Genomic DNA, 12,658 nt, shown 5'->3' with positions numbered 1-12,658 from the left:
TGATGACCATCAACCTTAATCTAAGTTTCCCTGCATGATAAAACAGTTGATTTCTAAATGGGCTTCAATTAATAATGAGACGTACTAGCGATAGAGTCATAAGGAATGATAGGAGAAACAGAGATAAAAAATAGTTCCTCAATTGAAAGCTAAATAAGTTCATAAGTGGTTAAAAAGGCCAAGCCCATGGCTATGAATGAGGGTAGTGTTGTCACCTAGAATAACTTTAGTTTGATTTCAATGAGGTTGAACTGCCAGCTAAAGGGTAAAGGTTGAGGCCTGCCCAGATCACTCCCCCTAATCAAATTCCAGAAAGGGCAAAGGACGCATAGAATTGGGCAGCAATGAAGCTCCAATATTAACCATAGACAGATCTCTTGCTTTATTGTCCTATTTGCCAAAGATTTTCATCTGTAGCATCGCATCTGAAAAATACCAGTGTTGATTTGAGATATAAGTTGACACACATAAGCAAACAAGATAATCATCATACTATGACAATTAAGTTAGAATGAGATCACTTTTTTAATTTAAATACCTAATCAAATAAAAAAGCTATATAAGGTAGAGTTTTAGGGAACAAGCTTCATTCAATATAGACTTTCCCAAAGATAAGTGCGGTTTTAGACTGGAAACCAAAAACCATGTTCAATATAATGCAAGATGAATCTATTGTCTATTATTTGAGAACTTTACATGATCTCACTGAGAAAATGTTCAATATCACTATTGGATTTATTCATAGAGTTTAGACCAACAAAGAAACCAGGAGAAGAAGAAACAACCCAGTCAGCAACTTCAAAGAAATAACTATGGTTATTTAGTTTTAAATCAAGGGAGAGTAGAAAGCACAAAAGTTTGCTAAATCCCATCACGCTTTTGGCTTACTATGATTATGTCATGCTTTTTTTTTGGTTAATAAAGAATCATTAGATAGAAGAAAGGATAGTTAAACAGTAGTTACATCAGAATCCTTGCGTCAATGAACTGGAACCATGTAAGTAGGATGGTTTCTCAAACCTCACAGCTGAAACCTTTCTGTTGAAACATACTTTTCCAATTTCCTGTGCAGAAATATTTGCATTTCAAATGTTTAAGCACAATAAACTGTAGATCTGTACCAGATAATTATCTAAAATCAGATATAAAATTATTGTCCACCATGGTACATGAGCATTGAAGTTGGAAAATACTTGTAAACTTGATGAGCATCTTGTTTGATATGCAGTCCTTTGAAAGCAATAGCCTCCCCAACTAATACTGTGCTACTGGAATAATGATCATTTTGAAACTAGGAAATAACCTATACTATATGGAACTATCATTGAACATACAATAGAGTCCAAATAGCACCGTCAAGATAATTTTGAAACATTTTTAGAAGAGGAATTTATTGCATCAAAAGGTTCCTTGAAAAACCCTCTATTTCTGTCATTTCCTGTCAAAGTCCAAGTCGAATTGTTGTGATTGTACATATTACAACCTTATTAAAAACCCTCTATGTCTTCCTATATGTGCCTGAGAAACAACAACAATATCCAAAACAGACTTGGACCTCTCCTTAGTATTAGCAATGAAAGAAGGGGGAAAACTAGGACTTGATCCACTTCTCAAAAGATCTATAATGATCCTATAGTCAAAATGACATTCTAGAACCAAATGATGCAGCTCTTTAGAATGAACCCTAGAAGAGTAAATGCTACAAGAATTTTATTTTCACTTTTCTCTTGTGATAGAAGCCCTATATGTTTATAATTGTCTTGGCCAATTCAGATATTATTGAAATGGTATTAATGGACATCACCAGGATTTGAGGAGTAACAAGCATTATGTTGAGATTCCATGCCTGATATTTCAAAGCATTTTTCCACTGAAGAACAAGCCATGAATTTTCCTAAATTAGGCAACCCTGCATTGATTTTATGGAGATATTATCATCTACACCTTTGGTTTATGTCAATTCGTCAACAAGTCTCTAGAGGAACTCAGCTTGGTCCTGAGGGTGGAGTGGTGATTGGTGACCACAGCAGGATTAGTGATTTTTTTTCAAGTACTTGTGTGTTTGTTTCTGAGATCAGAGACTTGACTTAATTCCTCAGTTCTATTATCAGAGAAGTTTGCTTAAATTGTTGGCACCATAGTTCATCCCACATGTTTTTGTTATTGTCATTCCAAATGAACCAGAAAGCACCTTTTAATAGCATAGCATTACATCAAATAAAACTAGCTGTGAGCAAGTTACATGATTTGATGGATGGTCCAAATGTCTATGTTCTAATTATGTAGAGTTTGGGTACTTGAACCTAGATGGCCAATGATTCATGGACAACAGACCAGAATATTTTAATATTTCAACAAAAAGGCAATATTTATGATATCAAGGCCTTATTCACTAGCTCCATATTGCTAGAATTCAGTCCAACATTTTGGTCTTTGACAAACTGTCCATGCTCTCATATATAAGTGTTTTCCACTATTGAAATATCCCTATGGGAAATCCCTTCATAATTTGCTGAGGTTTCTAGTTATGATGCAGATTCATCAACGAAATAGGCTTGTTTTGTTAGGAATAAGTCCAGGATTGGGTTCTATACATGTGGGGCCTTTGATCCCATGGGTTTTCTATGTAAATGGGTCATTTTTATGGACCTAAAGTATAGGTAATAGGGTTGCATACAGGATTAGTTGTTTTAGTTCCATTGTTTTATTTTGATGTTTTTGTTCATAAATTGAACCGGTTCAACCAATGGTTCAATTTAAGTGATTTTAGTAGTTTTCTTTTAAGTGTTTAGTGGGGCTGAACTAGGACTCTGTTTTGAGTCTATTTCAGTTTCCTAGTCAGTTTAAGTTACTTACTAGGTTAAGGATTGGGTTAGGTCTTTCCTTTTTAGTGTAGGAGTCTATTTTTGAGTCTTTTATATAAGGTTGTAAGGGGGGCAAGTATTGAATTTTGATTGATGAAAAGCTGTTTGCTGCTCTTCTTCTTCATTGAAGATTTTTGTCATGTGTTTGACCAAGGCTGATGGGATTGGTGTTTGATCCAATCAACACCTTGCGGTATGAAGCTGAGGTGGTTCTTTGAAGATCTCATTCAAGTTTTAGTTCAAGTTTTAAAATCAAGCAAACTGCTGCCAAGGAAATTCTGCAACTAAAGTAAGTTTGAATCATTCTCAACCCCTACCAATCTTCTTCTAATTATCCATACACCCAAACTCTAAGATTCCCCCTTTTGTTTTCAATTTTTCCAAGACCCAAATTCTGCCCAGACCAAACCAGCCAGCCAAATCATACCAAACTTTGATCAAATTAAGGAAAACTCGATCCAAGTGGTTCCCTCATCTGACCACTTAAACCCTAGATTCCATCATCTTCCACTTATCAAAAACCTAAAACCCTAAACCTAACCTGCTGCTAATTCATTCCAGCACACTTCCAACCATTAAAACTTAACGTAACCTTCACTGATAGACTCCCCTACATCTGTCACCTTTTTTGACCTGGCCAAATTATCCAGTTCATAGCAGATCCTGGTTATTGGCTTCTAGTTAGTCTCCTACCAATCTAGAACTACATTACATTATCTTGTCATAAAGGGAGCTGAGTCAAGACTTGATAAGGACCACTGTCTGTGCTTGTGACAGTATTCTAGCCTTCCATCCCTTAAATTTTTAACATATTCTTCTTTACAACAATAAAAGAACTGCTTATGTTCAGAGGGTTTTTGCTGCAAATATGTATGTTTAAATATTTTCCAATTCAATCTCAAAGTATGAGAATGTTCCATTCAGGTGCTCTAACATATTTGTTAACATTTCTCCCTTATAAATTGATGAAGCACCAAAAGGGCAAGTAACTAATAGTCTGACCTGCATTTACTTCCAAACCCAAGATTCTTGGGGTTATCTATGTATTATTTATAATGACTTGAATGTTTATGATGTAGGTGGCTCATGAAGGATTGGAGGCAAAGATGATAAGGAATCCAAATCAATTGCAATCCTCCTCAAACAAGGAAAGCAAAAAAGCAAACTATTGGGAAGATTGAAATTTTGTTAGATATTACATATGTCAATAATGTACTAGAAGTCTGGGAATTATACTAAATTGGATAAAATGGTTGAGAGCACAATCGAATGACAGGATACATTCCTGAAGAACCAAACACTTTTTGTAATTTTCTTAATTTTATTTAATTTGAATTTTGAAGTTAAATAAATGGTCCATGATCTGATGAAGTATTAATGTCAGTTAATTAGTTTGTTTTACATGTTTGATAAATCTTCTCTTAGCTTGGTGATCCGAAAGGTTGGTGTACCTTATTTTATCAGTTAAAATTTGAATTTTCTAAGGGGGGGGGGTTAATCTTGTTGTCACCACTTTGGTGTCAAATAAATTGTAACCAAGTCCACTTGTTCTGCCACATGACAGCTCAGGTGCACCCAAGGTCCCCTGCTCACATGTCAAGTTTCAACCCAATCAGAGTTAGCTGCATGGCAAAACAACCTATTAAAAAATACAGAGTATGAAGAGGGTGCACGGGACTAGGAAGGGGGAATTACATAGGAGGGTATGACATTACATAGAAGGGTAATTGATGGATTTTGAGACTGAAATGTGAGCCATGGTCAATCTAGACCATTATCTAGATATCCAATGGTCAGATTCGCCGCATCATTCTTCCACGTGGTAGAATGAGTGGTCATGATTCATTAATCATTAGAGTTGCAATACATTTATCACCATGCATGGTGACTACAAGTCCCTCCCCCCCCTTCCCCCTTTCTTTTTCCACAAAAGAGGAATAGAAGATGTAACTCATAGAATTAGGGGGTTGGATGAATAATAGAGGTGCCTATGGAGTGTTATACTATAGGCATATCCCACTAATTCTCAAAGGAAAATTCCATGGGATGGCTATAAGGCCAACAATGTTGGGTGACGAGGAGAAGAGACCAAGTAAAAAAAAGTGGAGCTGAGATGGATGAGTGGGGTAAAAAAAAGGAAGGGAAAGATAATAAATGAAAAACATTGAGATGATTAAGGTGTCTCTAGTAGAAGATAAGTTGGAGGGAAGTTTGATGTGGTACAATAATAGGGGTATTTGCAATGGAGGCCTTTGAGTGCACTAGTAAGGAGGACTCATATGATGCGGATCTGAGGAGTTAAAAAAAATAAGTAGAAGAAAAATATTACTTGGGAGGAAGTGGTGAACAAGAGACATGAATGGCTTTTAAATAGAGTGAAATTGTGAAAAAGGATTCATGTAGACAACCCCATTTAATTTGGAAAAGACTTAGTTGAGTTGAATTGAGATGAGTTGATGCATTTTTTTTCACTACCCAAAAAAAAAAAAAAAAAAAAACTGCCTATGACTTCTTCCATCCTCACGTTGAGCATCACAACACTTCTCCAATCATACCCTTGGTATATAAGTCCAGTTTTTGCTTGGAAAGGGATGCAAGAACAATTAATGGTAGTGGGAAATAAGTGACTCTTCCTCCATCATATTCCATCACATAACCTTATCTACTATTTGAAAGGGATTAAGTTCCCCTAATCCTCAAATATATAAAACATTTGAAATTGTGCCTTCTCATTGTTTGCAGTTCAAAAGGTCTAGCTTTTCTCTTTTTTCCCTTGAAAACAAATGGATTTACATTGTCCTTCTATTCAAAAAAACAAAGATTCTTAACCTCGTAGAAAGCTTATCTTCTTTCCTCACCTCCTCTCTCACATCAACCCTTACTAAGGCTTCCTATTTCTTTCTCCCCCACCCACAACCTTTTTCTTCCTATCTTCTTACCTACGTCCCTCCTCCACCCCCTTAAACTCTTTCTCTCTCTCTCTCTCTCTCTCTGATGATTACTCTTGTTTTCCAGGTAACACCACGTGCATCACACAAGGTAATGTCATCAGAACAAAAAATGCAGATTGAACTATTATACCTAATTAAGACTTGTGAGTTGGTAGCAATAACAAGTGGAAAACGCATCTCCACAAATTTGAATAGAAAGTCACAGAGCTCTCCACAAAATGAGGTCATAGCCATCCCCTAGAAAAAAATGGGAAAATAAAACCGTAGGAACTGGTCAAGCAAGGAAGAGAATGACTGGAAACCCAGCTTAATTTGTTAGACTCTTTGCATTGCTATCAAATCAAACATGTCATTTATGGTCCTTGGTTTCCATTGGAATGAGAAATTCATGCATAATGATATGAGAAGTTCTCCAAGGGCTCTCTATTGGGAATCAACCAAGCAATAATTGTTGCCAGTTCTCCTTCAACCATGATGTTACTGAACCCTTTTCGGACAGCATATTCCAAACCCAGACAGAAGATATCAATTCAGTATTATAGATTTCATACCCTTTTTGGATCCGAGTAAGAGGCTAGCTCTCCATATAAACCTCCACCTTCAACCTAAAATGGGGCTATATGACATAACTATATAAACCCCACTGCATCATTGGGAATAATCCAATCTAGATGAAACACTGTAAGGAAGTGAAAACAAACTTTTTGGAAAGGGAAATACTAGTCTTGCATTTACATTGTTTTTTCCTGGTGGCTCAAAACCTAATTTTTAAGGAAAATGGTACATAAATTTCCACATTCTAACTTATATACCTGAAGTAGCTATAGAAAGCTTACTTGACATTTACAACTCAACTCAACTCAGCCTTATCCTAGTTAAATAGAGTCGGCTACATTGATCTTTTTTCTCCAATCAGCCCTATTCAAAGTCATAATGTTACTAGTCCTAAGCTATGCATGTCTTCCTTTACCATTTCTCCTAGAATCATTTTAGGCCTACCCTTGGCTCTTTTAGCTCCTTCATACTGAATCAGATCACCCTCAGTATTGGAGCATTCAATGTCCTCTGTTGCACATGTCCATGCCACATCAAACGACTTTCTCGCAACTTATCATATATCGAAACAACAAAAACAAGAACAACAACTCAGCCCTATTCCAACCAAATGGGGTCGGCTACATGGATCCTTTAATGTAAGACTAAGTATCACTACCTAGCTCCAAGCAGGATCACAGTGACATCAAACAATGGTACTGGTTTCAGAATTACAATCATTAATAGAAAACCAAACTGTAGCTTATAAACAGTAGGTTAAGAAGTCTTTTGAACTTCCAACAATGTCCCAAAATAGGATAAAATAACCCCAGCCCAAAAGTAGTACAATCAGTAGCTTACTGCCCTCTATCGCAGGGTGCAACAAGGATTTAAACATAGAAAATGAAGGTAATCAGAACCCCAATCAGTAGCCACCTGAAGGGCTCAATCACACATCAAGTTGAGGTTTCAAAGAGTTGAATAAGCCCTGAAATTCTCAGGTCAAGGTGGCAACTAGATTCAGAGATATCACAGTGACAAAATTAGAAACTAAGGACTGAAATAGAAGCTTAGTGAAAATTACCAAACCCAGACATCAGAAGTGGACCAAAATGGGATCGAACGAAGTCCTTATGGTGTTGAGATATTCCTCCAATCTTGGGTCCAAGTCACCCAGAGGTTGCTGAGATATAGTCTCACAAAGTTGCAGCAGCAATAACTCGCAGAGCAGGTGAGCCGGCAGTAATGATGGATTTTCTCAGAAACGAGATTGTTGCAGAACAATAAAAATAATAACAAAGGATTGTAGGGGACGAAGAAGGGAAAAATTAGATAGAGGATAGGGATAGGAGGGGGTAGGCTATCTCAGCCTTGGGTCTTTCAAGCAAGCAACTGCAATTTTCATTGATTCTTTAACTGTTCAACATTACAACTGATGGCCCCTTTGTATAGATTGGCCAGACTTCTCAACAATAGAAGTTTGAAATTTAGAAAGTTAAGAAAACAGAAACTTACAACCAAAATGGACAGAACATAAAATTAGAAGGTACTTAAAAGGGAAACTACGCAAAATAGGAAACTACTTATCCAACAAGGACTTACAAAAACAAAGGCTTACTAAAAGCCAACTTGCTTGCTTGTTGAACAATCAACATAGGAAATAAAAATAGAAGTAAATCAGTCTTCTAGAAGCTGTAGCTGATCTCCCTTGCTAGTTGCTGACTTGGTTTCTTAATAAGACAAAATAAGGGGCAGATCTGGTCTTCAACTTGGGTCTTCTAGAAGGATTCCCAATGTGGCTGTGACACTGGTCACGTGAACAGTAACTCGGGTAGTGTTCACATGAACGGTAACATTGTTTTGAATTTGATTTTGATCCTTCTCTTCTTCATGCTTCGATCTACATCATCCTTACCCTCCAATAAGCTCTCTTCGAGATCATACTTGATATAAGTCCTAAGCTCTGCATGTCTATCCTTGCCACTTCTCCCAGAGTCAATTTAGGTCTGCCCCTGACTCTTTTAGCCCTTCAATCTGAATCAAATAACTCCTCCGTATTGGAGCATACTAAAGGCCTCCGTTGAACTTGGCCATGCCACCTCAAACAACTTTCTTGTAGCTTATCATGTATTGAAGCTACTCACAAATCAGCTCTAATCCAATCATTACTTACTATATCCTTCGTTGTTTTGCCACACATCCATCTCAATATCCTCATCTCAACTACATTGAGTTTATCTATATGATGCTTCTTAACTGCCCACAATTCCGTACCATACATCATAGCCGGTCCTATTAGTGTCTTATAAACTTTTCTTTCAAGTTTTAAAGGAATAAATCGATCACACAACTCTCCGGATGCACCTCTCCACTTCATCCATCCTATTTTAATTTTCTGTTAAACATCATCCTCTATATCACCTTTTTTTATTTATGATTGAGCCCAGATACCTAAAATAATCACTTTACGGAATTTCCCTCTCCTCAATTTTCACCACCTCATTATCTGTCCAAGTATAACTAATATTACACACTATATACTCTATTTTCGTTTACTTATCGTAATTTTTTTTTATTACAAGGTTGATCTCCATAGCTCCAACTTGGGCCCTTGGCGCTAATCTATGCTTTTCTCTCATGTACCAAAACAATATCATCAGCAAAAAGCATATATCAAGGAATCTGATCTTGAATGTCTTTGGTTATATCATCTATGATGAGCGAAAAAAATAAGGGCTTAAAGCTGATCCTTTATGTAACCCCATTTTAAATAGGAATTCACTACCGTGAACCCCACAGTTCTTACACTAGTCAGTAAACCATTATACACATCTTTAACTATGTCCACATATTTACTTGAAACACTCTATTCTCTAGTATTTGCCAGATTTACTCTTTAGGGATTCTGTCATAAGCTTTTTCTAGGTCAATAAAGACTACATGGAGATCCTTCTTGCAATCTCTAAATCTTTCCATGATGCTCCTAAGTATGTAAATAGCTTCTATCATGGATTGTCCTGGCATTAAACCAAATTGGTTCTCTGTAATAGTAGTTTCTTGTCTCAGACTCTCAGGTGAGTTTCAATAACTCTCTCCCATAATTTCATAATATGACTCATTAGCATAGTTCAAAATCTCGCCGAAATTTTGGATATTTCGGTGGGGTCCAAGACGAGATGGTAGGTTGAAATGAAAAAAAATGCAATATTTCGGATCGGTCATCTCATTTCAGAAATTTCAAACATTTCGAAAATTTTGGTCTAAAAAATGCACCGTTTCATCAAAATTTCGGTCATTCGTTTCGGTATTTTGCTCATTTTGGTATATTGCACCCCAAAATGGCCAAGCAAAATTTATAGAAGAAATGCAATGTTTCGGCGAAATTTCGGTATCTCGGAAATTCTGGTCTAGCCGAAATGGCCTTACGAGACGAGATTTAGTACTATGCTCATTAGTTTTATGCCTCTATACTCATTGTAGTATTGAATATCACCCTTATTTTATATATCGGTCCACAATTCTTCTCCTCCATTCATCTGAGATTTTCCTTGTACTCATAACCTTATTAAACAGCTTGATTAGCCAAGATAAACCATAGATTCTTAAGCTCTTCCACACTAATATTGAGACCCCATCTAGATTTTTGGTGTCTTGCCTACTTTCATACTCCTTAGAGCTTCTTTTATTAGGCACCATAATTTTTCGTATATATAATATATCTACCACTTTTGTGGTGTCTTGATGGTTAATGCAGCCTTCCGAGACAGTTACTTGAAATGTCTTCATTAGTCGGCTGTAGAAATAATCTTTCCATCTCTCCTTAATGTCCTCATCCTTTATTAGTACTTTTCTTACTTGACATCTATAAACCAAGGTGTCTTGATAGGTAATGTAGACAGCTTACTTGACATCTATAATCCCAAATATATGGCATGTAAAGATTGCAGAATCACATCTGCTTTGTTTGATGCATAGCTGTCAAGACAACTAGGGGACCCAAGGCATTGGAGGGGCACTTAGATGCCTAGGTGATAAGTGCTCTCCTAGGTGTCCTAGGCATCCAGTATATATAATATAGTAATGCTAATTTTATATAAGGGATTTCCTTATTGACACCCTTAAGGTGTCAATAATTTTGCAACCTTACTTTTTTGCTTACTTGACATCTATAATCCCAAATATATGGCATTTAAAGATTGCAGAATCACATCTACTTTGTTTGATGCATAGCTGTCAACGCAACTAGGTGACCCAAGGCATTGGAGGGGCGCCTAGATGCCTAGGCGATAAGCGCTCTCCTAGGTGTCCTAGGCATCCAGTATATATAATATAGTAATGGTAATTTTATATAAGGAATTTTCTTATTGACACCCATATAATTTTGCAACCTTACTTTTTTGCCCCCTTGTTTTTCCCAAAAGTTATTTAATGTAGCATTTAATGCACGGGTAAAAAAGAAGTTTTTCAAAAAGCTGAAAGTCATTTAATGCAACATTTAATTCAGTTCTTATGTGAAATGACAGATTTACCCTCATTGAAAAAAAAAATATTACATTAAATACTTTTGGAAATTAGACAAGGGGCAATTGAATGAAGGTGTCAAATTCTAAAGACACCTATAGAGTTGTCATTCAGACACTCCCTTTATACAATTATATTTATATGCAATATTGAAGCCATATCAATGTAATATGATATAGTTATGCTAGTAATGACCTAATATAAGAAAATCAACATATGAAAAACAAAGCATAGGGTATAATATAAATCCACATAAACTCGTGAAGTGTCAAAAAATGGTATAATATAAGGCGTGCTGTCACAAGAGCACGCTTAGGCGTCCAAGGTGACACCTAGGCCTCCAAGGCGGTCTCCTTTCTTGCATTAAACAACCTTGGACCCAAGACGGCGTCTGGAAGCCTTGGAAACTATGGTTTGATGCTTGGCTTTTGATTATTAATCGCTCCCCCCCACCCAAAGTGCATTCAAAAACAGAAAACTAGATATGTTTTTCAATTAATCAAATGAGCAGTACATTAGTCATCTTGTAAGGTCTAAGCAATATGATCTGGAAAGCTAAGTATGTTCATTGCATGTCCAGATGAATACCATAAGATTTGAATTATCTTGTTGAAGATCGATGGCTCCAATGCATGATTTACTTCATTTACTGATACAGCTTTACCATGTATTATATATCGTTTCCTAGAACTTAGCAATCCAACAAACATAGATATTCTTTTAGGCAAAGTTCCTTTTATTTTCACATGTCGATCAATAATTAATAGTTCACAAGATAACATTTGCAATAGGAACCTTCACATACCATATAGATTCTCTCAATGTAGACTAACCATTGGCTGACTCTTTGAGAACCAACCCCAGCCACCGCCTTGTAGCGAGAAGAAATCCACCAGATGAGATGATGTTTATGACAAGATTCAATAGAGACTAACAAAAATCAACAATATCCAATGCCATAAGCTGCAAGCTGGCTTGTTATAGACAATTAAATTACTATCTATCCCAGATTTTTCATCTCACAAAAACAAAAAATCTAACCCAATATGCCAAAGTCTTTGAATAATTGAGTTTCACTATCATTTGAAAGTTGAAACACCATCAAGCATTACATGTTCACTTTCCCTAAAAAAAACTGATATCTTTAGTTGAAGATTAATTAATTGTTCAGACAAGCTGAAATGCAAATTGAACAGAAAACAATTTCAAGAAGAGAAAAGGTAATGTAAAAGGAAATCTATGTCACGGACTAACCAGCTCAACTCAACTGACTTCGGATAAAGGCTCTTAGTCATTAGAGAACGACAACAAATGTTTAAAGATAGTTCCGCTTTAATGTAATTTGCTTCACGCGGATCAGCTCATAGATCATCTACTTCCGCTTTTATGTAATTTACTTAATTGGATCCATAATCATCTTTCGATTTTTTTTTCTGTACTCACCATAGTTTTCAAATCAAGTATGCATTGCCTCTCAAATGTCAATGTCAGTTATGGGAGTTCAGACCTACATTTTCAATGAAACAGTTCATGCAAAGGAACCTCTATATCCTTAAAATGGAAAACTCTCTCAATCAGGAAAAATAAATATAAATAAAGAAATATAAAATAAAAGAAAAGTAGCCATAACCCCACCACAATTTTAGTAAAAAAATGCATCACATCCAACATTAAAAAAAAAATAAAAAAAATAATGCAAAAACATCCACTAATTCCTTCCGTTCAGTGAGGTAGAAGCCCAACCATACCAGCCAACCTCAATAGTATGTTCTGGCATTGAAAAGGAAA

The sequence above is a fragment of the Telopea speciosissima genome, chromosome 7 (genome assembly GCF_018873765.1).
Source record: "Telopea speciosissima isolate NSW1024214 ecotype Mountain lineage chromosome 7, Tspe_v1, whole genome shotgun sequence".
Lineage (NCBI taxonomy): Eukaryota > Viridiplantae > Streptophyta > Magnoliopsida > Proteales > Proteaceae > Telopea > Telopea speciosissima.
Note: the sequence above shows the minus strand (reverse complement) of the source record.